Raw genomic sequence first — 27,066 nt, 5'->3', positions numbered from 1 at the left:
GAAACAGGCTCCAGGCTCTGAGCCATCAGCCCAGAGCCTGACGCGGGGCTCGAACTCACGGACCGCGAGATCATGACCTGGCTGAAGTCGGACGCTTAACCGACTGCGCCACCCAGGCGCCCCAAGACTGACCTCTCAACAGTGCTAAGAAGTTAGCAGAACTGAAAATATCATCGACAAGTTTGGCTTGAGGTCATCCCTGTAACTCCAAATCACTTACTGCTTAACAGAGGGCCTAGGATAGCATCCCACTCCTCAAGCCCTACTTATAAATCCTGACAACTACTACCAGTGAATAATACTCAAAACCTTCCCCCAAAGTGTAGTATGTTTTCCTGAAATTCATCTGTAGCTCCGTGTTCCATTTCTGGTGTCTTTTTCACTCTGCTAAAGATGGGAGCATCCAAGAACATACTAATGTATCTGCACACTCTGAAAAGTTGTACATACTCATGTCTGTCTTCAATCCTTTTCATCCAAGGACTGGAACCTGACATCATCTCTGCAAGGACTTCCAAAATAGAGGCTTAATAAATGTCCCAAGCACTGAACTAAATTATACGTCAAGTACACATTGTTTACTGTTTTTATTTATAACTATCCTTAGATAATAATTGCATCTACTTTTTGGACCACTTAAGTACAACCATTAGAATCAGATATTTTTATTTCAGAAGTATAGAATTAACACTGGTTTAAAAATTCTACAAATTTTTAAGAGGAATTTAATATTTTGTAGTTTATTTCTGGAGGCAAGCCCTTGTTTCTTGCGAATCCTAGTTCATTCATAGAAATATATGAGATGTCTTAGGAACCATTGGTATTTCAATATAAATATTAAGGAAAGCTGTATTACAATGCAGACAGGTAATCCTGAGGCCCAGCAGAGCAATAATGATTAACAACACACTCTAGAGGGAGTATAAATTTTAATACTATCACTCATAAAATCCATGTTTCAAAGGTTACAAAACAGAATCAAGTTTACCAAAAAGCAAATAAATCATCTTGCTTTGGGGTTTCTTCTTTCATCTCTGATTTTTAAATAATCAGCACCATCTCCCCAGAGCAGATAAACAACACTTACAGGCAAATGAACTAGAGGAAGTTCTGAAATCCTTATAGAGGACTAACTCTCATTGGATTCTGATCCTAGTAAATTCTACTCACAGTGTTTATTTAAATTTACATTTAAAAAGAGAAAGAAGACTCTAGGGAAGTGGCCTTTATATGGGTTTTATTTGCTGATGCTATGATGATGCACAATGCCTCTTCACAAGATTGCATGGGTTAGAGGGTAATCCCACTATCACTCTTGCACTGACGAGAGCTCTATGTGAGTGCTGATGTCACATCTGGTCTCCAAACTAAGACCAAACTAAAATAATCCAAAAACTATGCAAAGAGTCACAGAAATAATGACTAAAAAGGCTAGAATGAAATAAGCAAAAGTGAAAGAAAATGTGATGAAAATTGGCGAAGAATTCTGAGAAGAAAACACCACGCATACAAACATAAGGCCAAATAAGTTCAAACATCAATAGTGTTATTTTTAATGATGCTACTGGGAACTAAGACAATGATGTTCATGATAGCTTGGTTTTTTTTGTTTCATTGCTTTTGAATACCCATAATTTTATGTCTTCTTTTCAAGTCACATGAATTATGTAAGTCAATGTGCCTAACCTCAGTAAATTGCTTCAACAAATCAGCTTATAGTCTCACAAAAAATGTGATCATACAAGAGATGAATCACTTGTCCCATTCAATATTTTAATAGTCACATTTCCTATTTCCTATATTTGTAATATTTTATATTTTCTATATAGATAATCTTACAATGCCAATCATGCTACAGAAGTTTATAATATAAATGAAAGGAAAAGATTAACACATGAAACAATAGCCAATTTTTAGTCAATACTATTGATGCTCTTAGTAAAATCTAGTGAGGACAGGTAGTCTTCCCTGCAGAGAAAATATGAAACAGCAATTTAAAATAAGCTCTCACATACATATTCAGATCTATTTTACAGATTAGGAAGCTTTTTTCTGAAATTGTTCAGATAGTAGATATTTTTAGCTTTGCTAGCCATCTCTGTTGCACCTTTTTAGCTTTGCTGCTGCAATGTGAAATAGCCATAGACAACATGTAAGAGCATGGTTGTGTGTGTTCCAATAAAACTTTGTTTATGAAAACAGCTGGAGGGCCATTGTGGACTGGGGAACATAACTTGACAATCCCCAGTCTAATTCACAATTTTGAGAAGTGATGAGTCCCATTTTCAATATGAAATAGAAAGCAAGAAAAGACTGAGGAAAGGTAGAATTTTTGTAGATACACCCTGAAATCCCAGAATATTAGAAACACTTATATTTAAATATAATTTTTTAAAAGTTTTTAATGTTCATTCATTTTTGAGAGAGAGAGAGACAGAGTGTGAGCAGGGGAGGGGCAGAGAGAGATAAGAATCAGAAACAGGCTCCAGACTCTGAGTTGTCAGCACAGAGCCTGATGCGGGGCTCAAACTCACAAACTGCAAGAGCATGACCTGAGCTTAAGTCAGCTGCTCAACCGACTGAGCCACCCAGGTGCCCCCAAATATAATTTCAAAAACATCTGATGGATGCTTTTATTGGCTATTGTTTTATATTATCCATGCAAATTCCTCCCACCATTTAAGAACAGATTCTTTAGAATCCACCAATTAGGCAAAACATTTCCTGTCACTGAATTTCCTTGGCAATTGAAATAACTTTGACAAACATCTATACAACAAATTTTGACAATTAAAAACTTACTTACATTTTAAAAACAAAAATAAAAGACATCTATCACTCAGATGTGCCCCAATTTTATACCTCTTTCCTGGAAATCCAAATATTTCAATACATTGGAAAGTAAAACAGAGGCAGCAGGTTGGGTAGCTCAGTCAGTTAAGTATCTGACTCTTAGTTTTGGCTCAGGTCATGATCTCACAGTTCATGGGCTTGAGCCCACATTGGCGCTGACAGTGTGGAGCCTGCTTGGGATTCTCTCTCTCTCTCTCTCTCTGCTCCTTCCCTGCTCCCTTTCTCTGTTTCTGTCTCAAAATAAATCAACAAACAAACTTAAAAAATAAAAATAAATAAATGAAAGAAAGAAAGAAGAAAGTAGAACAGGATAAAATTATCATTAAGTACAAGTATCCTTAAGCATCATGACCACTTCCATCATGTAATATATCACAAAACATTCAAAATTCTGAACAGAAAATGTTAGTAATTGTGACATGGTTCTCAATTATTCCAGTGATAAACCACTAATAAAAATGTCAGCTTTGGGGCGCCTGGGTGGCACAGTCGGTTAAGCGTCCAACTTCAGCCAGGTCACGATCTCGCGGTCCGTGAGTTCGAGCCCCGCGTCGGGCTCTGGGCTGATGGCTCAGAGCCTGGAGCCTGTTTCTGATTCTGTGTCTCCCTCTCTCTCTGCCCCTCCCCCATTCATGCTCTGTCTCTCTCTGTCCCAAAAAAATAAATAAACGTTAAAAAAAAAAAATTAAAAAAAAAATGTCAGCTTTATAAAATGTAACTGGTAAACACTAGCTAGCTATTTAAAAATCCAGCCTATTAAGACTTAACTTCTCTATTGTTTCCTATAGAAAAGTTATAAAAAGTGATCATGATCTAGTTTTCCCAAATGATAATAAAAAGTAATAAATAACGATTAATTATTATAGGCCAGGCAATATTTCAAGTACTATATATTTATTAAATCATTTAATACTCAATCCTATGTCATGCACATAGCATTATTATTCTCATTATACAATGAGGAGAAAACTGCCAGAGAAAGGTTATATAGCTTGCCCAAGGTCACACGTCTACTAAGTAGCAAAGACAGGATTTGAAAACCAAGTGTTCCAGGCTCCGAATGCAAATGAGGTCAAGGCCATGATTCAGGGTCTACACAGGAATGCTAGTCTACTGGCACAGCCAGTGTGCTCTACACTCTAGAAAAAGTCACCACTGGCAAAGATAATGAATCAAGAACTAAAGGTGAACATAGAGAAGTACAGGCCAAAAGTGACAGATGATGAGAGAGGGAACCTCCTGAAAGTTTATATCTGGGGAACCAAACTCATTTTTTCTACAAATGCTACAGGTCAATAATGCTCCTTGTAGACCTGCCAAACACATTTATTCCAGGCTTTGGAATCAGCTTAGCCTGTTTAAATTCTAAGTCCATACTACTTACCAGGTCATTTTTTGATTACTTATATAATTTATGAAATGCAGACTCCTGCTGTATAAAATAAAGATAATAATCAGAATTGTTATTCAGGAGTGTTATGAAAATTAAATAAGCTCATAAGGGCCTGATACATACTAGGTGCCCTCAAAATGTAACTGCTATTATTATTCAGGATTTTGTTTGTTTTTAATTACAGAAGTGGCAAATGGTGTTTATGTTAAAAGACACCAGACATCTGAATAAAAAGACAAAAATGTATCCAAACACTTAAATGGCTTGTCTATATAACTCTGAGTTTCTCAAAATTTACTGATTATCTCCTATATGCTAGAAATCACATTAAAAAAAAAAAACAGTTGTGATTAATCATAAAAACAACTCTCTAGAAGACTGACTGAATTTTTCACTTTCATCTGAACATATTACATGGATACTATTGTTATTTCAATATTTCAACTCATAGAACTACCTACCTTATCTGTGACTACAGTATGCTTTGATGATCCCTTCAGTCTTCTGCAAGCCTTACAGGGCCAGGAAGGCTCAACACCCTCTCTCACAACTCCATCTGCTTATTTCTAGTTTAAAGCAACCTCCTTCATCCATTTTCCCCAATGTGTCATATAGAAATATTAACCCTGGGGTGTCTGGGTGGCTCAGTAAATTAAGTGTCTACCTTTTGGTTTTGGCTCAGGTCATGATCTCATGGTTTTGTGGGTTAGAGCCCCTCTGCGCTGACAGTGTGGAGCCTGCTTGTGACTCTCTCTCTCCCTCTCTCTCTCTCTGCCCCTTCTCCACTTGCACTGTCTCTGTCTCTCTCAAAATAAACTTATTAAAAAAAGAAATATTATCATTTATCACTGTCTATATGTGCACCAAAGATAGAAAAGAACTGTATTACTGAATGCCATCTGATATATTTGTGATTAAATGAGGTGGTGACAAACATTTTAATGTAGCTAAATCATACACCACTAAAATTTTCAATATATTGTATTAATTATGTAACATTGGGCACAATCATAAAGAAGCAGATCATATTTCAATGAGCTTCTGTTAATTTAAAAGAGGAAAAAATAGAAAGACATACAAATGAACAAAAAAATAAATAAGGAGACCAACCATATTTATAGAAACAAAGTCTTTTTTTGTCATTTTCTCTTAACAGAACTGTCTGAATAGGCAGTTTTCCAAAGAATATGTGCAGATAACCAACAAGCACATGACAAGATGCTCAACATTACCAATCATCAAAACAATGCAAATCAAAATACACTGAGATATCACCCCAATGCTGTTAAAATGACTGTTATCAAAAAGACAATAAATAAGTGGTGGTGACGATATGGAGAAAAGGGAAACCTTGTGCACTGTTGGTGGGAAGGAAAACTGGTGTAGCCACAGTGGAACAGTATGGAAGTTCCTCAAAAAATTAAAAATGGAACTATAATACAATCAGCAATTTATGCAAAGAAAAAGAAAACACTAATTTGAAAAGATATATGCACCCCCATGCTGTGACATTATTTACAACATCCCAGACCAGGAAACAACCTAAGTGTCCATGCATAGATGATGAATCGGTAAAGAAAATGTGGTATGTATATAAAATGGAATCTTTTTCAGCCATAAAAAGGAATGAAATCTTGCCTTTTGCAACAACATGGATTGACCTCAGGGCATTATGCCAACTGAATTAAGTCAGACAGAAAAGATAAATGCCATATGATCTCACTAATATGTGGAATCTTAAAAAAAAAACAAGCTTATAAATACAGAAAATAGATTGCTGGTTGCCTAAGGTAAGGAGTGAGCAAAGTGAGTGAAGGGGGTTAAAAGGTACAAACTTCCAGTTATGAAATAAATAAGTCAGAGGGGTGTAATAAACAGCAAGGTGACTGTAGTAAATAATACAGTATTGCATACTACATCCACTAGGATAGTGGATCCTGAAAGCTCTCATCACAAGAATATAGAATTTTGTAGCTATGTAAGGTAACAGATGTTAACTAGACTTGTTGTGGTGACTGTTTTGCAATATATACAAATATCAAATCATTCCTTTCCACATCTGCAACTGACATAATGTGCCAATTACACCTCAATAAAAAGAAAATGAAGTGCATACTGTTCTTGTACTCTGTCCCCAAACTAACTTTAAAAAGAGGAAAAAAGCAAAATAATGTTAGAGCATCATACAATTGTGATGATTAAAATAATAAGAAATATAATTGTTATATTTAAGCACAGGTTGGAAATAATCTGTCAATATAAGAATAGCAAAGTCATAAATAAAGAATACCCCACAGACGAGATAAATAGGCAATATAAAGCCTCAGGTGGGTTAAAGTTAATGTGATTAGTTCTGGCACACAGCAAAATCCCGTAAGATAGAATTATCTTTCATCTGTTTTCAATTCATCCAGCTAGCGCTAAGCAGTTGTTATTCTTGTTACTCCATTTTTGTTATCCTGTTTTAGGTTCTGTTTTTACACTTAAACCAACCTATAACATATCTTTGTTACTGGAAAGCTTAAACAAAGTGCACTTGTCTAAGAAGTAGACAAAAATTTCAGCATACTTTATTAGGTGACCATAATTGATTAATGCTTTTAAACAGGTTATTTTTGATGTGGATTAAGCCACAAAACTATATCAAAATGACAGATTATGAGTTACAATGATAAAAATGTGGATTTATTATGTACAACCAGAATTTGTGTATATAAATTATTTGTTTTCCTCATGCAAGACTCCACACTGACCCCAATGGCACTGCTATTGTTTAAGCATTTTTAATAAAATAAATGAGAGTTTGTTAATATCAATCTCATCATCTAACAACGTTAGTTGCCTCTAAGTTCATAGTGTGCTGTGACTACCAAAAAAGTCCATTCAAACTTGGGCTATATTAATACCAGGACAAATTACAGGACACATAAGATAATGATTCCACTGTATTCTGTGGGACACATAGAATGCCATTGTACATGGCATTTTTTGAAAGAAATATTGGAAACATGTAAGTAAAAGAAAGACAGTGAACGAAAGACATGAAGCGCAAAAAGAAACAAACAAAACCTTTCATTCATTCATTCATTCATTTCAGCAACTTGCCAAGGGCAAGCTTGGTCTTCAGGTTGAATATTTTGGATGATCTTGTTTCAATGACTTATAAGGAAATTATTTACTTCGAAAATGTTATCGTCATATTTAAAAATCTAAAATCTTTAATTAAGCTCTCTCTCTCCAAATTTTGGTGTGAACCATGATTATTACTTCTAATAAACTCTCATTAATAGAATTTGTTTGGCATTTTTGTAGGTGCGTTGTGTGTGTGAGAGAGAGACAGAGATAACAAAGAGAAGAGAGATATTTTGCTGACTCAGAGAAATTATGAGATACCTTTGTAATGTCAGAGATTTTTCTATCTGAATAATTCAAATCACTGAGACTTTACCTTGAAAAAGTCCAGAGTACAAAGAGATTTATCATGTAAGGGCTACTTTCTTAGAAAGTCTTTTTTATAATGTCTGCTTTGTTAAAAAGTTGACCAGGTTTCTGGTCTTTGACAGAGCAACTGGGACAATCATGTGCTCAATGCAACTAGAATACATCTGAACTTTTTGGGGCGCCTGGGTGGCTCAGTCGGTTAAGTGTCCGACTTCAACTCAGGTCACAATCTCGCGGTCCGTGAGTTCGAGCCCCGCGTCGGGCTCTGGGCTGATGGCTCAGAGCCCGGAGCCTGTTTCACATTCTGTGTCTCCCTCTCTCTCTGCCCCTCCCCCGTTCATGCTCTGTCTCTCTCTGTCTCAAAAATAAATAAACGTTAAAAAAAATTTAAAAAAAAAGAATACATCTGAACTTTTTTAATAGTTTATCTATCTTCTCCTTCACACATCAACTTGCTGCAAAATGGGTAAAGAGAAGAAGCCTGGGCTGGAGAACCACATTTATAAAGACCTATTAACAAAAGTAAACATAAATGTTGAAAGTATTCAATCTGATTGTGACATGGAATATTGAGGAGGTATGGCAAGAGAGGAAGTTAGACATGTAACCAAAGACCAGAAAATAAAGGGCTTACAGGTCATGTTAAGGCAATTAGATTTATTCTGAAGTCAATAAAGAATACTTGAAATACCTGAAGGAGGACTATGATTTATGTTATAGTTAAGTCATTCCTCTATCCCAAGTGTGTAGAATGGATTTGGAAAGACTACAAGCAAAAAGAGACCAGTTAGGAAATGGTGGCATTACACATATGAAACCGGATGGTGGAGTCAACAAAAGTGTTTAAGATAGATGTGGAGATGGATGTCAACTTTGGAAACGGATATCAAGGCAAATATAAATATGAAAGCTATTAGGAAGTTAGAATTACCTAGACTTGTTAATTAACTAATTTTGAGAAATAAGGATAGTACAACACATCAGGTGGAGGCACAGAAAAAGAAATGGACTTGGGAAGGAAGAGAGGAAGATGGTCTCTAAGCAGCCTGCCATCCAACCTGTCAACCTTGGGCCTGGTTTATATTTAAATAAGTTTAAAAAGTTGGCAATCAAAAATATTTTTAAATATCACTTTGCATAAAAAAATATGCCTAAACCATTACTAGATGGAAAGTCTTATTTAAAAAACTTTTTTTTATTTTTAAATTTATTTTTGAGAGAGAGACACACACACAGCATGAATGGGGGAGGGACAGAGAGAAGGAGACACAGAATCTGAAGCAGGTTCCAGGCCCTGAGCTCTCAGCACAGAGCCCAACACGGGGCTGGAGCTCATGAACTGTAAGATCATAACCTGAGCCTAAGTCAAATGCTCAACCAACTGAGCCACCCAGGAGCCCTGGAAAGTCTTATTTTTAATTTTTTTTTAATGTTTATTTTTGACAGAGAGACAGAGCATGAGTGGGGGGAGGGGCAGAGAGAGAGGGAGACACAGAATCCGAAGCAGGCTCCAGGCTCTGAGCTGTCAGCACAGAGCCTGACGCAGGGCTTAAACTCACAGACCCAGAGATCATGACCTGAGCCGAAGTCAGATGCTCAACTGACTGAGCCACCCAGGCGCCCCTGGAAAGTCTTATTTTTAAAGACAAAACTTTAAATGATAGATCCAAAAGCAATTTGTTCATAGGTAGTTTATTGACATGCCAAACAGCATTAGTCTACAGAGTGTGTTTTAAAAATTTTTTGCCAAACTTTTAAAAATCAGGAAATTACACACATACACACACACACACACACACACACACACACACAGATTTTTAACTTCTCTATACAACTGGAAGATCTCACAACTGTGGGCCATCATACCCACTTAGCAAGCACTGGCTGAAGCTGGTTAATGACTACTTCCCCTAAATATGGCATTTACTCTCCAGTTTGTAGAGATTCCCCGAATTCCCCCACTTTCTCACCAGCATAGAGGGAGGCCTTGTGTTCGTTACAGATCACCTTCACATCCATTCACCTATTTTACTTATATGACTTCTACAGGCATTTGAGTTTTAGTTATTTTTTAAATGACATTCCAGTTTCAGGAAGAAATCAGCAAGAAACAGAAACATACTGGAAAGTTCTGAAAGAAACATGTAAAAGGATGTGAGCAAGATAACAGAATAATCTACTGTACCACCATTTAAAGAATAGGGGCACCTGGGTGGCTCAGTTGGTTAAGTGTCCAACAGCAGCTCAAGTCATGATCTTGCAGTTCATGAGTTCAAGCCCCGTGTCGGACTCTGTGCTGACAGCCTGCTTTGGATTGTATCTCCCTCTCTCTCTGCCCTTCCCCACTCATGATCTGTCTGTCTCTCAAAAATAAATAAACATTAAAAAAACCCAGACTAATCAGAAAGCATTTATGTAGCTTGGTGCCACGTATCACTTGTGTCAATCTGGCCTTATAACCGAATCAAATACTTTCTCTTCAAGAAAGAACAATTTGCAAATTTTCAACTTGAATTTAAAACATCTCAAAACTAATCAAGAGCAAAATCAACTATTCATTAGCTAAATATGTCACCTAGTTTTTCTTCAGGTAGAAGTTCTTAAAACTGATGAAGAAGAAAAAAACAATATCCAAGATAAAAGCAGAAACACTTGCCATGCTACATATAACCTTACCAGGAAAAGAAAATCCTAATATATGATCAACACTATTTTCAATGAAATCTAGCAAGCAAACATGATTTCAAGAATATGAAAAGGAACTGCTAGGATAATTGTTTGGGATGTACTACAATTAAAGATGAAAAATCATACTGATTTTTATGACAAAAGAATGTTTTATTGGCATAAATGAGGAGTTCCTTATGTAATATTTAATAATCAGTAGATGATAGGTAAATAGCAACAACTCCCCCCCCAAAAACAAAAATCCAAGTCTTAATTGGAATGTGAAAATTTGTTCATTTTCTCTAATAATATAGAAAACAAACCAAACACAAGAATCTTCAAGTTGAAAACAACTTCACATTACAATCAACACTGAAAATATACATATTTTACTATAGGAAAATCACATTGATTTCAAAAATAATTTTTGTGTGCTTGGGTGGCTCAGTCGGTTGTGTCTGACTTCAACTCAGGTCATGATCTCACAATTAGGGGGTTCAAGCCCATCAGCCTCTCTGCTGTCAGCACAGAGCCTGCTTGAGATCCTCTGTTCCCCTCTCTCTCTCTGCCCCTGCCCTATGCACACACTCGCTCAAAAATAAAGTTAAAATTAATTTTAAAAGTAACTATAGCAAGGGAGCTTTTCACAATTAATTCTTAGCTAATACTTTTTAAATATACTGTTAAAAAACCTAAGGAATAATTTAGAAACTGTAATACTACTGTCAAATATTAGGGTTTCAAATTCATTCATTTCTTGGTTTTTTTTCGATTTTCAAATTTTGTAATTTTTTTCAAATTTCAAAAAAAGTTACTATTTTTTCTGTGTATAACATTTATAAAAAACTTAAGTTTGAAATTCCTTCCCATTAAGCATAAAAACACGCTTTTCATAATTTCTTTCATCAAGTGAAAAATTAGTAGAAATTTAGCAATAACAGAATTGTATATCATAGGAGTTGTTCACAAACTGTACATACTCATGATTTAAAACAAAGGTAATATAAAAACAAACCACTCTTATTAGATGACAGTATACAGATCAATTTTAATCATCTTTGTTCGGTAATAACTTCATAGGAAGCCTTTCAAATTAATCCAAATGAGTTCTACTAAGATTATATTCGATGAAGTGGTTTTCCTAGGGCAACTATGAGAAATGAGCTGTTTGTTCCAGTCATTTCATAAAGGCTTGATGGGCCCTTTCAAAAACTCTTGGTTAGTAAAGTCGAATTACCAAGTTAAGACTGAAGTGTCTGCAAACAGAAGGTGAGCTACTGTGTCCTGATGTCAAAGTAGTAATTTCCTTTCCCCAGGAAGAAAATATAAGCATCTCAGGGTAGGTAATATTCCCTTTCATATATACAGCAGTGGAGCAAATGAGCAGATGCATAACTGATGTCTGAAAACACATTATTTTTAAAATATACTAATTGCTTATAACTAAGATTGCTATCTGAATACTGACAAGAAGCATGGGGTGGGGCAGGGTGGAGTGAAGTCGATATTTTAGAGGTACTTGTTCCTGGAATGTGACATTTACAAAGCTCCATTACAGAAAACAAAGGGAGACAGTACAGAGAGCATGATCACCAAAGTATCTTTTTGTCAGTATTGTAGATTAGTATGAAACCAATAATAAATGTCCTATGGTATTTTGGTAGCAAAAGACATACTTGGATCAACCTGCCCTCTTTTGTTAATGTTTTTATTTGAGTACAGTTGACACACAATGTTAATAAGTTTTAGGTGCACAATGTAGTGATTCAACTTCTCTATACATTATGTTGTGCTCACCACAAGTGTAGCTACCATCTTTCACAATAGGACAGCATTACAGTAACATTGACTATATTCCCGTGCTTTTCATTCCTGTGACTTATTCATTCCATAACTGGAAGCCTCTATCTCTCCTTCCCCTTTACCCATTTTGTTCATCACCCTATACCCCTACCTCAGGCAAACATCAGTTTGTTCTCTGTATTTATAGGTTTGTTCTTTTTCTGGTTTCTTTATTTGATAGATTCTACATGAGTGGAATTATATAATATTGGTCTTTCTCAGTCTCACTTATTTCACTTAGCATAATACCCTCTAGGTCCATCATGCTCTTGCAAATAGCACAATTCTTATCCTTTTTATGGCTGCGTAATACTCATGTCTGTGTGTGTGTGTGTGTGTGTGTGTGTGCACGCACGTGTACCACATCTTCTTTGTTTATCTATCAGTGGAAAGTGGTTGACTGTCCATACCTTGACTGTTGTAAATCATGCTGCTGCAACAAACATAGGGGTGCATGTATCTTTTCAAATTAGTGTTTTTGTTTTCTTTAGGTAAATATCCGGTAGTGGAACTACTGGATCATATGGTATTGACATTTTTAATGTTTTTAGAATCATCATAATGTTTTCCACACTGGCTATACCAATTTTTTTCCCACCAACAGTGATGAAGATTCCTTTTTCTCCCCATGCTTGCTAACACGTTATTTCCCGTGTGTTTTTACATTTTTTTTACTGTAGCCATTCTGACAGGTATATTTCATTGTGGTTTTGATTTGCATTACTTGATGATTAGTGATGTTGAGAATCTTTTTATGTGTCTGTTGGCCACCTGTATTTCTACTTTGGAAAAATGTCTATTCAGGTCTTCTACCCATTTTTAATTGGATTGTTTGGGGGTTTTTTAGTGTTAAGTTCTTTATATATTTTGGATATTAATCCCTTATTGCATATAGCACTTGGAAATATCTTCTCTCATTCAATAGAATGCCTTTGCATTTTGTTGATTTCCTTATCTGCTTCATTTCTGAAATCTCTTTAGAATACTGAGTTTGAATTCATTTGAAAACATTCTTTATAAGAAATTTCACAGGTGACTATTTTACGACCTCAACTAGATACTAATATTCTTGGATGTAGGTATCACACCACTCTTTCTTCTGATTAGCCTGATGGTACCTAGTGTAGCATTTTAAAAATGATGACACACAAATAATTCTTTGGGGAACAAAAATCAATAAAATAGTAACATTACTGAGTAAAAAAGCTGTACTGTTATTTTCCAAATTATATTTATTCTATTCAGGAATTGGTAATAAAATGTAATGTGGTCAATTAAAAAAATAAGAATATTTATATATTTTTGAAGAAACAATAAGAAATAAGATGATAGCTAACATAATCACTTATGAAAAAAGAGCCCTAAATTTGGAAGAGGATCAATGAATAATATATAGATAATTTAATCTATCCATGCATACAACTCATTTTCATTTCCCTAAAACAGATTCTTAAATAACTACTTAGTAACTAATTAATTCTAATAATAGTGAAACAAGTAAAAATGTAGATAATCCTCAATTAAACCCATGAGCATAAATGAATATATGTATTTCATATTAGATGTCTTGAATTAGAAACTCTATATATATATATACACACATATATATGTATGCATATATTTTTATGTATTGTAGATAACTTTCATATGGGTCTTCACATAATTAATTATTTTCTTATGAAACTTATACAAGACTATGATTAAGGCGGGAGCATCTAGAGTGCCACCACAGCTATCAAATCTCCTAGTAATAATATACATCTTCAATTTTAAAAAATTAAAATAGAAATAAATTGCATCATTTTATAAATTCAGTGAGATGAAAAATTCATTATCTCAACAGTGGGCACCAGAATTTAGAAAACAATAATTGATGATTCACTTTAGGTAAAGCAACCAAAGAGTCTAGTACATTCCAGTAAAACCAAAAAGACAGCTTAACCTTTTTGCACTAGAAGTGATCAAAACTTAAATATGGGCAGGGAGAGAGCCAAGAGCTGAGAAGCAGAGAAAGAGAAAAAGAAACATTAGCAAGACTAAAAATTAGGCAAAGACAGGGCACAGGGTTGAAAACAGGTAAAATAAAATTCTGATGTTGAGGTAACAGACGGACTTTTAAAAACAGGGATGTCTCATATTTTATGTGAAATTGTGTGTATTATGACATCACAATCCTGGCCTTCCAAACCCAAACACTTAATAAAATGTAACCTCATATGCCTTTTGTGAATGGACTCTGTAATGAAGTTGAGTCTCACATCTGGGACAACACAATAGGGAGTAAACTGAGGAAGCACAAAATGACAAGAGGATCTTTAAAACGAATCTATTCAATAAAAGCAGGAGCTCATAAAAACAATAGTGACAATATGAAACACATCTTTTACTCTACCCCTGCAAGGGATTTTGGACTTCACAGGACATGATATGGGGCTCCAGATAATCTTACCAATATATAAAAAAAAGATATATTCTAAGAAACATCAGAAATTAAATGAAGTTAGAAACATGCTAATTAAATAATTTTAAAACTAACTATAACTGAAGAACAGATTCATTTAAAAATAGATAAAATAATTAAGTTGGTGTGACATTGGTGACAAATAAATAAATAAATCTGTAACAGAATGAATAATCCAGAAACAGATGGACTTATATACAACATCAACATATCACTGGAATTCAAGCTTATCTTTTGACATTGTATGTCTTGTTCAAAAGAAATTCTAGGCTTCAACTTCAATAAAGATGAAGTAACAGAAACCAGACTTACCACTTCCACTTTAAACAAGAAAACCAAAATAAATATATGAAAACACTGTTTTCAGACATTAAACAACAGTAACATTGGACTGTTACTTCTAAGAGAAGAGAAACAAGAAAGATGAGTCTTATGATTGCCCCAGTTTGTTACTTGGAGGCAGTCTCCAAGAAGTATCATGGAAGGAAGAGGACAAATAGACCTTGGATGTCTCACTATGTTAAGGAAATAGACAGGAGTTTGGGAAGACCAGGCAGTTGAATTTGTAGGAAAGAATACCAAGGATACAGACACTGCACAGAGACAGCTCTAAACATCTGCATGGAGGTCCATTTCAGGAGTTAGGTGGCTACTGATTTGGCCTATGTGAGGAGAAATCACTGGAGACCAGGAAAAGACTCACTGGAAAACAGTAGAATGAACAATTGGCAGAGTTCACAGTATTTGGGAAAAAGATTTCCACCACTTAGGAGAGACATCAAAAAATACTGAGGGACATCCAGAGGAAACTCTAGAAAGTCTTGCCTTAGTAAAAGCATACAGAGGGGGGGAAAAGACATCCTTAACTCCAAAAGAATAAAGATGAGAATTATATCCAATTTCTCATCAGAAACTGAGAAACAAAAGACAATGGAGAATGCTTCAAAACACTGAAATAAAGAAAACAACACAAAAATAAAACCATCAATTCAGAAACCTACACTCAACAAAAACATTTTTCAGTAATTAAAGTGAAGAAATATTTTTTCAGACAAAAAATTGAGAGAATTCTTTGCCAGCCCATAAGAACCACAAAAAGAAGTCTTCACGTAGAAGTAAAATGATATAAATGGAAATTTTCATCTATGCAAAAGATGAAGAGTAATGAAAATGGTAAATACATGGGTAAATACAGAGCATACTGTTTCCCACTTTAATCATTTTTAAATAAATATTTATTCATCATTTATTTTCAGAGAGAGAGCACACAAGCAGGGGAAGGGCAGAGAGAGAATCCCAAGCAGGCTCCATGCTGTCAGCACAGAGCCCAACACGGAGCTCGATCCAATGACCATAAGATCACGATCTGAGCTGAAATCAAGAGTCAGATGATTAACTGACTGAGCCACCCAGGCACCCCCCATTTTAATCATTTTGAAAGATAATTAGGGGCGCCTGGGTGGCGCAGTCGGTTAAGCGTCCGACTTCAGCCAGGTCACGATCTCGCGGTCCGTGAGTTCGAGCCCCGCGTCGGGCTCTGGGCTGATGGCTCAGAGCCTGGAGCCTGTTTCCGATTCTGTGTCTCCCTCTCTCTCTGCCCCTCGCCCGTTCATGCTCTGTCTCTCTCTGTCCCAAAAATAAATAAATGTTGAAAAAAAAATTTTTTTGAAAGATAATCATATAAGAAAATAATAGTGAATTATTGTAAGTTCTTTAACATACAGAGAGGTAAAATTATAAAAGCAAGAAAACAAGAAGGTATGGGGAAATAAACAGTGTATTTTTTATTACTCTCACATTTACATGAGGCAGCATATTTGTTGGTGAGCTGAAAAGTTAGAAATAATGCAGACTTTGGGGTAACCAGTAAACAAATAAAAAGGTACAGATGGGAAAAAACAGTGAATACAAAATGGAATCATAAATTATATTCATTTTATCTAAAAAAAAGGGAAGGGGGAAAAGTAACAAAGAACAGATAAGAGAAATAGAAAACAAATATCAAGACAGTTGATTAAAAAAAGAGAGAGAGAGAGTTGATTTAAACCCAAACATAGGAATAATAACTTAAGACTATAAATGGTTTGAAAAATGTAATTAAAAGGTAGAGATTGAATAAAAACTATATACTAGCTACCAATAAAAATTACTGTCAGTATGATGACACACAGATTAAAATTTAAAAATGGAGGAAGAAACAATCTGGAAACACTATTTAAAAGAAAAACTAGAATGGCTGCATCAACACCAGAAAAGAAGATCTAAAAGCAATGGATAATATCAGGATGAAAAGGATAATTACATAGTGTTAAACAGGTCAATTTACCAAGAGGACATAGCATTCCTAAAGGTTTATTCACTTAATAAAATATCTTTTAAAAACATGAAGTAAAAACTGGTGGAATGTAAAGAGAAATACAAAAATAGCAATTACAGTAAGATATCTGAACATGTCTTTCTCAATCATTGGTATAACAAGTCCAGGAAAAGTAAGTATATAGAAGACTTGAAAAATATTATCAATTGCCATGATCTAATTAACATCTGTAGAACATTTTTATTTCATGTGCACGTTGAACTATCACCACAATGAACAATACTCTAGGTCATAAGACAAATTCAATAAATTAAAAAGATTGCAACTATACAATGTATGATACCACGATGGAATTAAATGAGAAATCAGTAACAAAAATGTATCTGGAAACTCCACAATATTAGATTCCAATACTAATCTAATAACAATATTCTTGTAAACAACACATGGGTCAAAAGGGAAAAAAAACATAATACATTAAGAAATATATCAATTGATGGGGCACCTGGGTAGCTCAGTCAGTTAAGCATCTGACTCTTGATTTTGGCTCAGGTCATAACCTCACAGTTCAGGAGATCAAGCCCTGCGTCAGGCTCTGTGCTGACAGTGTGGAGCTTGCCTGGGATTTTCTCTCTCTCAAAATAAATAAATAAAATTAAACTTAAATTTTAAATTATACATATAATATAAATTAATGTATATTAATTATATTTATATAATTACATAAATTATATAAACATATTATATGTAAGTTATACATAATGTAATTTATATGTTTTTATATATATACAAAGAAAACAAAAACACCCCATATCATAACTTGCAGATGCAACTAAAACAGTGCATAGAAACAAATTTGTAGCATTAAATGCTTATGTTAGAAAAGAAGGAAATTGTTAAATCATTTTCCTTAAGTTTCTACCTTAAGAAACTAAAAAGAATAAACAAGGAAATTAAGCACAAAATAGACAGAAGGAAGAAAATAATAAAGGTAAAAGCAGATATCTATGAAATAGAAGACAGACAAATAATACAGGAAAATCAGTGAAACCAAAAAGTATTTATTTGAAAGAATCAATAAAATTGATAAAATTCCAAACAGATTAATCAAGGAAAAAGAGAAATGACAACAAATTACCAATATCAGGAATGAAAGAGAGGACATTACTCAGATTACAGACAAAACCATTAGAAAATAATATTATGGACAATTTTATAACTTGGTGAAAAAAAATTCCTTGGAAGATATGACTCAGCATGAAATAGATTACCCAAATAGCCCTTATCAAAGAAAAGAATTAAACTCAAGTTTAAAAACCTTTCCAAAAGAAAATTTCAGGCCAAGATAGCATCACTGGGAATTCTACCGAATATTTAAGTAAAAAATAGTATCAACTCTACATAAGCTACTCCATGAAGTGGAAGAGGAGGGAACATCTCCCAACTCACATGATAAAGCCAACATTAGCCTGATCCAAAACCAAACAAAACTGTAAGAAACTACAGATCAATGTCTTTTATGATCACACACATGAAAATAAATTCCTACCAAACTTTTAGCAAATTTAGTTCTCTGATATTTAAAATATATAATATATAGATTAAATGCATATAATAAACATATATTGCGCTTAAAAAATAATACATGAAAGGCATATAAAAGGCATATGAAATGTGACCAAGTAGATGCAAGATGGGTTTAACGTTCCAAAAATAATGTGATTTCCCATACTAAAATATTTTTTAAAAAGGAAAAAAACATATGATCATCTCAATAGATGCCAAAAAGTATTTCACAAAATTCGGCATCTATTCATGATATGTTAAGCTAATTATAAACAGAAGGGAACCTTTTAATCTGAAACAGGATATGTGTTACAGTCTGAATTGTGTTCACCCCAAATTCATTTGTTAAAGCTCTGACCCGCAATATGATTGTATTCAGAAACAGGACCTTTAATGAAATTAAGTTTAAATAAAGTCATGAGTGGAGCCCTAATTCAATAGGACTAGTTACAAATTTCTCTCTCTGTCTCTCTCTCCCAATCTGTCCTTCCCATCTCTCACACTCTGCCTCTGCCTCTGTCTCTCCTTTTGGACAGACAAGAGACCAAGTGAGGACACAGCAAGAAAGCAGCCATCCACAAGCCAGGAAGAGAGCCCTCACCAGAAACCAACTCTAACAATACTCTGATTTTGGACTCCTGTCCTCCAGAACTACGACAAAATACATTTCTGCTGTTTAAGCCACCCAGCCTGTGGTATTTTATTATGGCAACCCAAGCAGACTAATACGGCATCTCTGAAAATCCCACAGTTAACATCATTCTTATATGGTGAAATACTAAAAACACTAAATGTTTTCCCTTTAAGATCAAGAACAAAAAGGAATGTTGGCATTTACTATATATATATCATATTGTACTGAATATCTAGGCTAGTAAAATAAAGCAAAAAGAAGAAATACAGGCATACAATTTGAAAAAAAAGAAGAAAAACTTTTTTCAGAAAAAAATTGTTCATGCAGAAAATTCTGAGGAAATATATGCAAAGCTATTATAACTAAAATATGACTTACCAAATACACAGAATAAACTCAAATGTACAGAAACCAACTGTACAAAATATACTAGATATAAATATTAGAAATTTAAATTTTAACAATTTAATTTTAATAAAAATTTTTAATATAAAAGTAGAAATTTTAATTTTAATATGTTCAAATAACATAACATCAAATTATGAAATACCTAGGGATGATTTTTTTTATTTTGTCTAACTTGTAAAACTTCATTGAAATAAGTTAAATATTCAAATTAACAAAAATACAAAACTTGTTCATAAACTGAATGACTCAATATTGTTCAATGTCAACTGTCCCCAAATTTATTCAACAAAATCAAAATTAAAATTTGAGCAGGGTTTTTGGAGAAGTAACTCTTCTATAATTTCCATGGAAATGCAAAGAACATTAGCCATTAAGGAAATGCAAATTAAAACCACAATGAGTGAGATACAACTATTCACCCAGTAGAAAGGCAAAATAAAAAGACTGATCTTACTAAGTGCTGTGAAGCATGTAAAACAATTACAATTCTCATATATTGCTGGTGCAAATGCAAAATGGTACAGGCACCTAAGAAAATCATTGGCAGTTTCTTAACAAAGTTTCTTGTAAAATTACATACACACTTATCATTCAACCCAGTAATCCCACTCTTAGGTATTTACTCTAGAGAAATAAAACATGTCCATACACAGACCTGTATAAGACTGTTCATAGTAACTACATACATGATAGCCAAAAATCAGCTATACCTATGATACCCAGATATCCATATATAAGTGGATAAACCCATTGTGGTATATCTATGTAACTGAATACTACTCATGATTAAAAAAGGAATAAACTACTTGAGCACAAACAACATGGATGAATCACAGAAGTATTATGTTGAGTGAAAAAAATCCAGACATAAAAGACTACTTGCTGTATTGTTTAATTAATATGAACTCTTAGAAAAATCTAAGCTATGGGTAGAAAGCAGATCAATAGTTGCCAGAGGCTAGCAGTAGAGAAAAAGGATCAACTGCAATGGCACAATGGAGGTTTGTTCAGGTGATGGAAACTTTCTCTATCCTGAATGTACTTGTGGGGTATACAACTTTACTGAATGTATATATCATACAATATGTATACTTATTGTACTTCAATAAAGCTGATTTTCAAAAATTAAGAAGAAACTTCACGTTTGTAACTACATATGGTAATAGATGTTAACTAGACTTATTGTGGTGATTTTGCAATATTTACAAATGAAATTATATTGTACATCTGAAATTAATATATGTCAATTATGCCTCAATAAAAAATGCAGAAACTGCATTAAAATATGGAAAAAATTAGTCAGAAAAAATTCACAGATATTTCAATGAAGATCTAAAGAAGGTTAAGAAGAGAAAACCAGTTACTTAGTTTCCAGATTGTAAATGACATTCCCTGAGAGCACATCATGGAATGCCTGAAGCTCCTCAGACCAGTTGAAAAACATCTATCATGATAACTGAGGCATTCCAAATCAATGAGGAAGGCTGGACTAGTCATCAAGTGGTAGTGTCACTAACCTAGCCATTTAGAAATAAAATAAGCTAGACTCTTGTCTTAAATCATACCTCAGAATAAATTCTTTACAGATTAAACATTAAACATAAAAAAGTAACAGAGGAAAATGTTAAATAATTAGTCATATAACTTCATGTAGGACAAGCTTTTGTAAGCATGGCTCATTGGCCAGAAACTATAAGGAAAAGATTAACAACTATTGGGGGAAATACAAATGAAATTAGAATTGACAATATAGAAAAAAAAATTTAACTGGTGAGACAAAAGACTAATATCCTTTAAAAATATAGAGTTGGTATTAAATGGCAATAAGAAAAAGAAGATTATACTAATAGGGGGAAAAAGCAAGACATGAACAAGAAATTCACAAAAGACAGTGCAATGGCTACTAAATATTTGAAAATATATGACTAATGAACAAATCCAATGTTGAAATATCAAAGTTCACCTGCCTAAATAAAGAATACCCTTGTTGTAAGAATGCAGTGCTAGTGGAAATACATGTTTACATCTTTCTGGAGAGCATTTTGCAGTAAGTATCAAATGTCTAAATCTTCATCATTTTTAAAAGTTTTAAAATTTACTTTATAATCTGATATATAAAGACTTGTGTTTAGCTCAGAACTGTTTATATGGTGGAAAACCATCCTAAATGTTCACAAATATCAGATGCTACAAACACAGTCTGAAGCCACTGAAAATGAGAATGTAACCAATAATTATTGACATAGAAAAATATCCATGGCGGGTACCTGGGTGTCTCAATCTGTTAAGTGTCAGACTTTAGCTCAGGACATGATCTGGTGATTCGTGGGTTCAAGCCCCACATCCAGGTCTGTGCTGACAGCTCAGAGCCTGGAGCCTGCTTCAGATTCTGTGTCTCCCTCTCCCTCTGCCCCTCCCCCACTCATTCTCTCTCTCTCATTCTCTCTCTCTCTCTAAAAAATAAAATTAAAAAAGTATGTATCCATGGCAAGGGGTTAGATAAAATATGAATATACTTTGCATGAAGACTCATTTAAAAAAAACTATCTTTCTACTTATCTGTCTCTCTTTTTACCTACATATACATACACATACACACAGAGATACACAGGTATGGAAAGTTATACTAAAAGATCAATACAAGTTAGCTGTGATTAGCAAAATTAAAGGAAAGCTTTTTTTTATATTTGTCTATATTATCTGAATTATTTATGTGTAAAAATAAGACTGTTTAAAGGATTATTAACAATGTAATTTCAAATTTCAAATTGGACAAGAAAAAGTAAATCCGGACATTTTCTAAAAGCTTAAAAACAAGGTGTAGATAGTCATCATAATCAATGTTTACACCAAGTACAATCTACAGCAAGTTTTACTATTTTTTTTTTAAGTGTCAGACTAAAAATTTTAGAAAAATATCTTGAGGATTTCTTTCCCACATGAAATGCTACCTAAGGATCTACTAAATAGTCTTTCTGCTACTACCCTTATCCCTAGTGTTTCACTTTGTGGCTTTATATCTCCAATAAAAGATCTTACTGGCTTTAAGTTTCTTTTCTTTGAAAATTATTTTCTGCTAGGTCTTAAGAAAATAAAGTGGAACTGTGGTTTGCATCTTATTTGAGAAAGATAGATAACCTTGAGTCTTAAACCTTCTCTGGCATTTTCTTGATCTTCACTAACCATGACCAAGGTAGAATGGTCTCATCTGCAAATTACTAAAAATAATCAGCTCTGGGAAGTGACCTTGGATGAAGCAATGTTAAATTGGCCAGGAAATTTTTTTGAGGCATCACTGTTATTAACTCGCAATTTTTTCATTTCACTCTGCCACTGATGCTTGGCAGGTTATAATTTTTCATTTTCGCACTTGGATGAAACTCAGTGAAGTAGAGATTATGGAGATAGTAGTGGAGAATTTTTACAAAGGGATTTCCCCCCTCACTCCATAATATTATATGGCTACAAAATGGATTTCTATTGGAGACAACTTATCAGTTGAAGATACATAATCAGATTAAGATAACAGTACTGACCTACACCATATTTAAAAATTTTTTAAAGTGCTGCCATCTGTATACACAGTTGATGTTATGACCAATTTATATACTTGGAAACATTTCCTTAGTGGAGATGGTTTAGGCTGATTCTTCTTTGACAACTCCATGCTTTCAAGAGTTTATTTGCTGGGATTAAAGAAAATGTCTATGAAAATAGAAAACACTTCTTTATACAGAGATGTCCAGTGACACAGATTGGAAATAAACTTGTACTACTATTAATGAACTAGGAGCTAATTTTAGATAGGTGGCATCTATTTTTGGTGCATCCTTCCTCCTTCTTTACCTCCATAAAACCAGTCGCAGTGCCAGTAGTCTGGTGATGACCACTTATATCCAGATTCTTCCAGAATCTCCTTTCAGCATGCTATTCACTAGCCATCTTATGATAGGCACTAAATAGGTAAGGTGTCATTCCCTCAAGTAAAAGAGGACAGAATATTCATTTTAAAAATAAAGAATACTATAATAAGGAACATAGTAAATCAGAGAACAAATTTGAGTTTGGAAATATCCCTTAAATCTGAAGACAATATTTAAATGGGTAGCTAGAATAGAGACTTAGAGACCAGTCTCCTCCAATCTTAAAAAACTAAGAAATGTAGGGGTGCCCGGGTGGCACTGTCGGTTGAGCGTCCAACTCTTGATCTTGGCTCAGGTCATGGTCTTGTGGTTTGTGGGTTCAAGGCCCGCAACAGGCTCTACACTGATGACGCAAAGCCTGCTTGGGATTCTGTCTCTCCTTCTCTCTGCCTCTCCCCAGCTTGTGCTCTCTCAAAATAAATTAAAAATTTTTTAAACATTAAAAAAAATGAGAAATGCCTACTTGAGCCACTAATTCCCTTAACTTATTTCGATTTGATCATTAGTATCCAAATGCACCCAGGGTAGTGTCAAGGTAGAATACCAAACCAGGGACAACTATTTACTAGGATAACCATTACTTTCTTCCTAAAAATCTTTATGTGTCATCACCATATTACTTAAAAAGAAAATCAGGGCTGCCTGAGTGGCTCAGTCAGTTAAGCACTGGACTCTTGATTTCAGCTCAGGTCATGATCTCACCATCATGAGATCACGCCCTGAGTGCAGCTCCACCCTGGGCATGGTACCTGCTGTAGATTCTCTGTCTTCCTCTCCCTCTGCCCCTCCCCAATTATTTATAAATAAATAAATAAATAAATAAATAAATAAATAAATAAATAAATATTAAACTGCTACTGTCCCCCAGAACATATGAATTTGAGGTCTTGTATCTAATTGTAGAATAAAATATTTTGTTCCCCTAAGAAAACTGAGTTAAACACTATTTCACCACAGACATTATAATTACCTCACAATATAATTTTGATATAAATGGGACTGCTAGCTATCTTTTTTTTGTCTAACCACTGGCAAAATATGTAAATTGACAGAAGAGCTGCATAGCAAAGAGCTTCCACTGAGTGACTACAGCATCTTAGCGTTGAACAGATCAAATGCTTTTACAGCAACAGTTTAGAGTAATATTTTGTTTTTAAGTGAAGTTCCAAAATGATATACAGAAATAAGGTTAACCATTTCATTGAGATAAAGAGGTAAAGTTTCCAATCTAAAATTTTTAAAAAAGAGGATTGGAGGGCGCCTGGGTGGCTCAGTCGGTTAAGCGTCCGACTTCAGCTCAGGTCATGATCTCGCGGTCCGTGAGTTCCAGCCCCGCGTCAGGCTCTGGGCTGATGGCTCAGAGCCTGGAGCCTGCTTCTGATTCTGTGTCTCCCTCTCTCTCTGCCCCTCTTCCGTTCATACTCTGTCTCTCTCGGTCTCAAAAATAAAAATAAACGTTAAAAAATTTTTTTTTAAATAATAATAATAAAAAAGAGGATTGGTAAGATGATAATATCAAACATACACCTTTATTAATCTGCATGATACACAGTACATGCTAAAGTTTTAAGAAATATAATTAAAATAAAATAAGTTATTTTAATACAAATAATAAAGGTAAAACAAAGATGATACATTTTAAATGTAATACAGTTCCTTAATTAATTTTTGCATGTTTTAATAAACATGTTTAATAAAATGTTTTTGTTATAAATACTAATTAATAGCAAATAGTCCATCAAATAGCATACAGTCAATAATAAGATATTTGTTTTTTATACCAGCCTCTGAAGTGGAAAAAAAGGGATAAAAAGAAAAGCAGGAGGAAGAGGGACCAAAGGAAGAGACTGCTCCTTCCTTTCTTTCTCTAAAGCTCTAGAGAGACAAATACAATGCTCCAAAGATTAGAATCAGGTCTACTCTTGTCCTACTGGGCAGGCCCCATTTCAAGCAAAAGGTAGAGTAGTTTGGCTTGTTCCTCTATAAAAGCTGGTAACACAGAGAAAGTTAGCCTAGATTTTCTATGCATTAAGGTAGCAGTATTTGGTGCACAAGCTACAGAGAAACCTGTAGCTTAAAATTTCCTACTTTTGAAAAATAATGTCAAGATTCACCATTTATATTGTGAAAATTGCTGATTTGACCCTTCCACAGAAAATACTGAAAACTGAAAGACTAAATAGCATACAATCATTCATCCTAGCAGTAAGTAATAAGAAACAAGGATGGAATATATTTTATTAGAAGATCTACTACAATAGGAGTACTTTATATTTTAATAATAAAAGGAAATTCTTAGCCATAACTTGGACATATTTTTATTCTTGCAAAATTATTAAATTTTAAAAGCAATCCATTTTGTTATTCTTGTATTACAAGACATTCCATAAAATGTTCACCACTTCAAGGTAATTCTATTTGTTCAAAATTGCATTCTTTTTAAAATAGCATTTCTAGTATTAAGGGAAAAAAGCAAAATCTCAGTCGGTCATTTTTTGTTTTAAGTAAATTATTAAACTAAAATTCCAAAAAGGCATTTTTAAAGGAAAAGTAGTTTGAACAATTACCTTTCTTATCAATAAGGTAAACTGAGCCAGATCGTCAAAAAGAAGTATTACCTATTACTAACTTTTGTTTTTATCATAGACTGAGGTAATATAAACGAAAATATAAATAGTTAAGTTATAGTTAGACTTTCTTAAGGAACACTGATATCAAGGACTACTTACAGCATCTGGAAAATCCTTTTGTAGATGCAGAAATACAGCAGACATCTTTGGTACCATTACAGTACTGAGACATGCCGCCTGAGGGGTAGGAAACGCTGCCTCATGCCCTATAACTTGTGTCTTCTACTTTCAGAAACTGGACTGACTAGGCATGTTAAATATTTCCTTATTAGCTTACCTTTATATTTTTTTAAGAAAAGCCAAGAAAAACATCCAGTGCCTTGTTTTATTCATGAGACTGTGCCAGAAATCATTAATAGAAATAAATAGAAATAAAGTTAGGAAATCTCAGCCAAAGCCAAAGATTTCTCTAGACTTTAGTCTTCTCTCTTGAGTGTAGCTATATGTATGATGCAACCCTCACTTTATAATGCACAGACATGTTAAATACTAAAATGACTGTATTAACAGAAAAAAAGTCATAATACTCTGCCTCTGAAATACCAAGGGCAATGAAGATCTATGAAATGGACAAGAGTGCTTCAATTTAAGTAACACCAGAATTAAACAGCATAGAGAGAGATGAGTAGAGCTCAAGAAACTTCCCTCTCGTAGCTGTTTAGGCATTCACTTTCCCTTACTTTCCCTTGCTTTTGAATGGACTCCCCCACCCCTCCTGCGCTGTCAAAGTTTTCTATAAAAAACACCAAGATTATTTTTACTTATACCAAGTATTTTGAGTGCCTAAGACGTGTGCACACACTTAGAAAGTATAACATGTTACTGTGAAGTTGGAAAAAGGATTATTCTCCCCAATCAACAGGTTCTTTAATTCAAAACAGTAAAATATAATATAATATAATATAATATAATATAATATAATATAATATAA

At 34.1% G+C, this 27,066-nt stretch overlaps 1 protein-coding gene and 1 long non-coding RNA gene across 4 annotated transcripts in view; one reads left to right on the top strand and one right to left on the bottom strand.

The window, feature by feature from the left end:
- The window catches only part of NAALADL2 (N-acetylated alpha-linked acidic dipeptidase like 2), a 1,339,397-nt gene that overhangs the window by 1,248,630 nt on the left and 63,701 nt on the right, over positions 1–27,066 (bottom strand). The window lies entirely within an intron of this gene.
- On the top strand, positions 5,973–22,940 carry LOC121034009 (uncharacterized). The gene is made up of 3 exons (XR_005792244.1): positions 5,973–6,134; positions 11,629–11,635; positions 22,930–22,940. It is a non-coding gene; the product is annotated as an uncharacterized LOC121034009 (long non-coding RNA).

The sequence above is a fragment of the Herpailurus yagouaroundi genome, unplaced genomic scaffold (genome assembly GCF_014898765.1).
Source record: "Herpailurus yagouaroundi ecotype Mexico unplaced genomic scaffold, PumYag 159, whole genome shotgun sequence".
Lineage (NCBI taxonomy): Eukaryota > Metazoa > Chordata > Mammalia > Carnivora > Felidae > Herpailurus > Herpailurus yagouaroundi.
The sequence above is the reverse complement of the archived record's forward strand: the minus strand, read 5'-3'. Positions and strand labels throughout refer to the sequence as shown.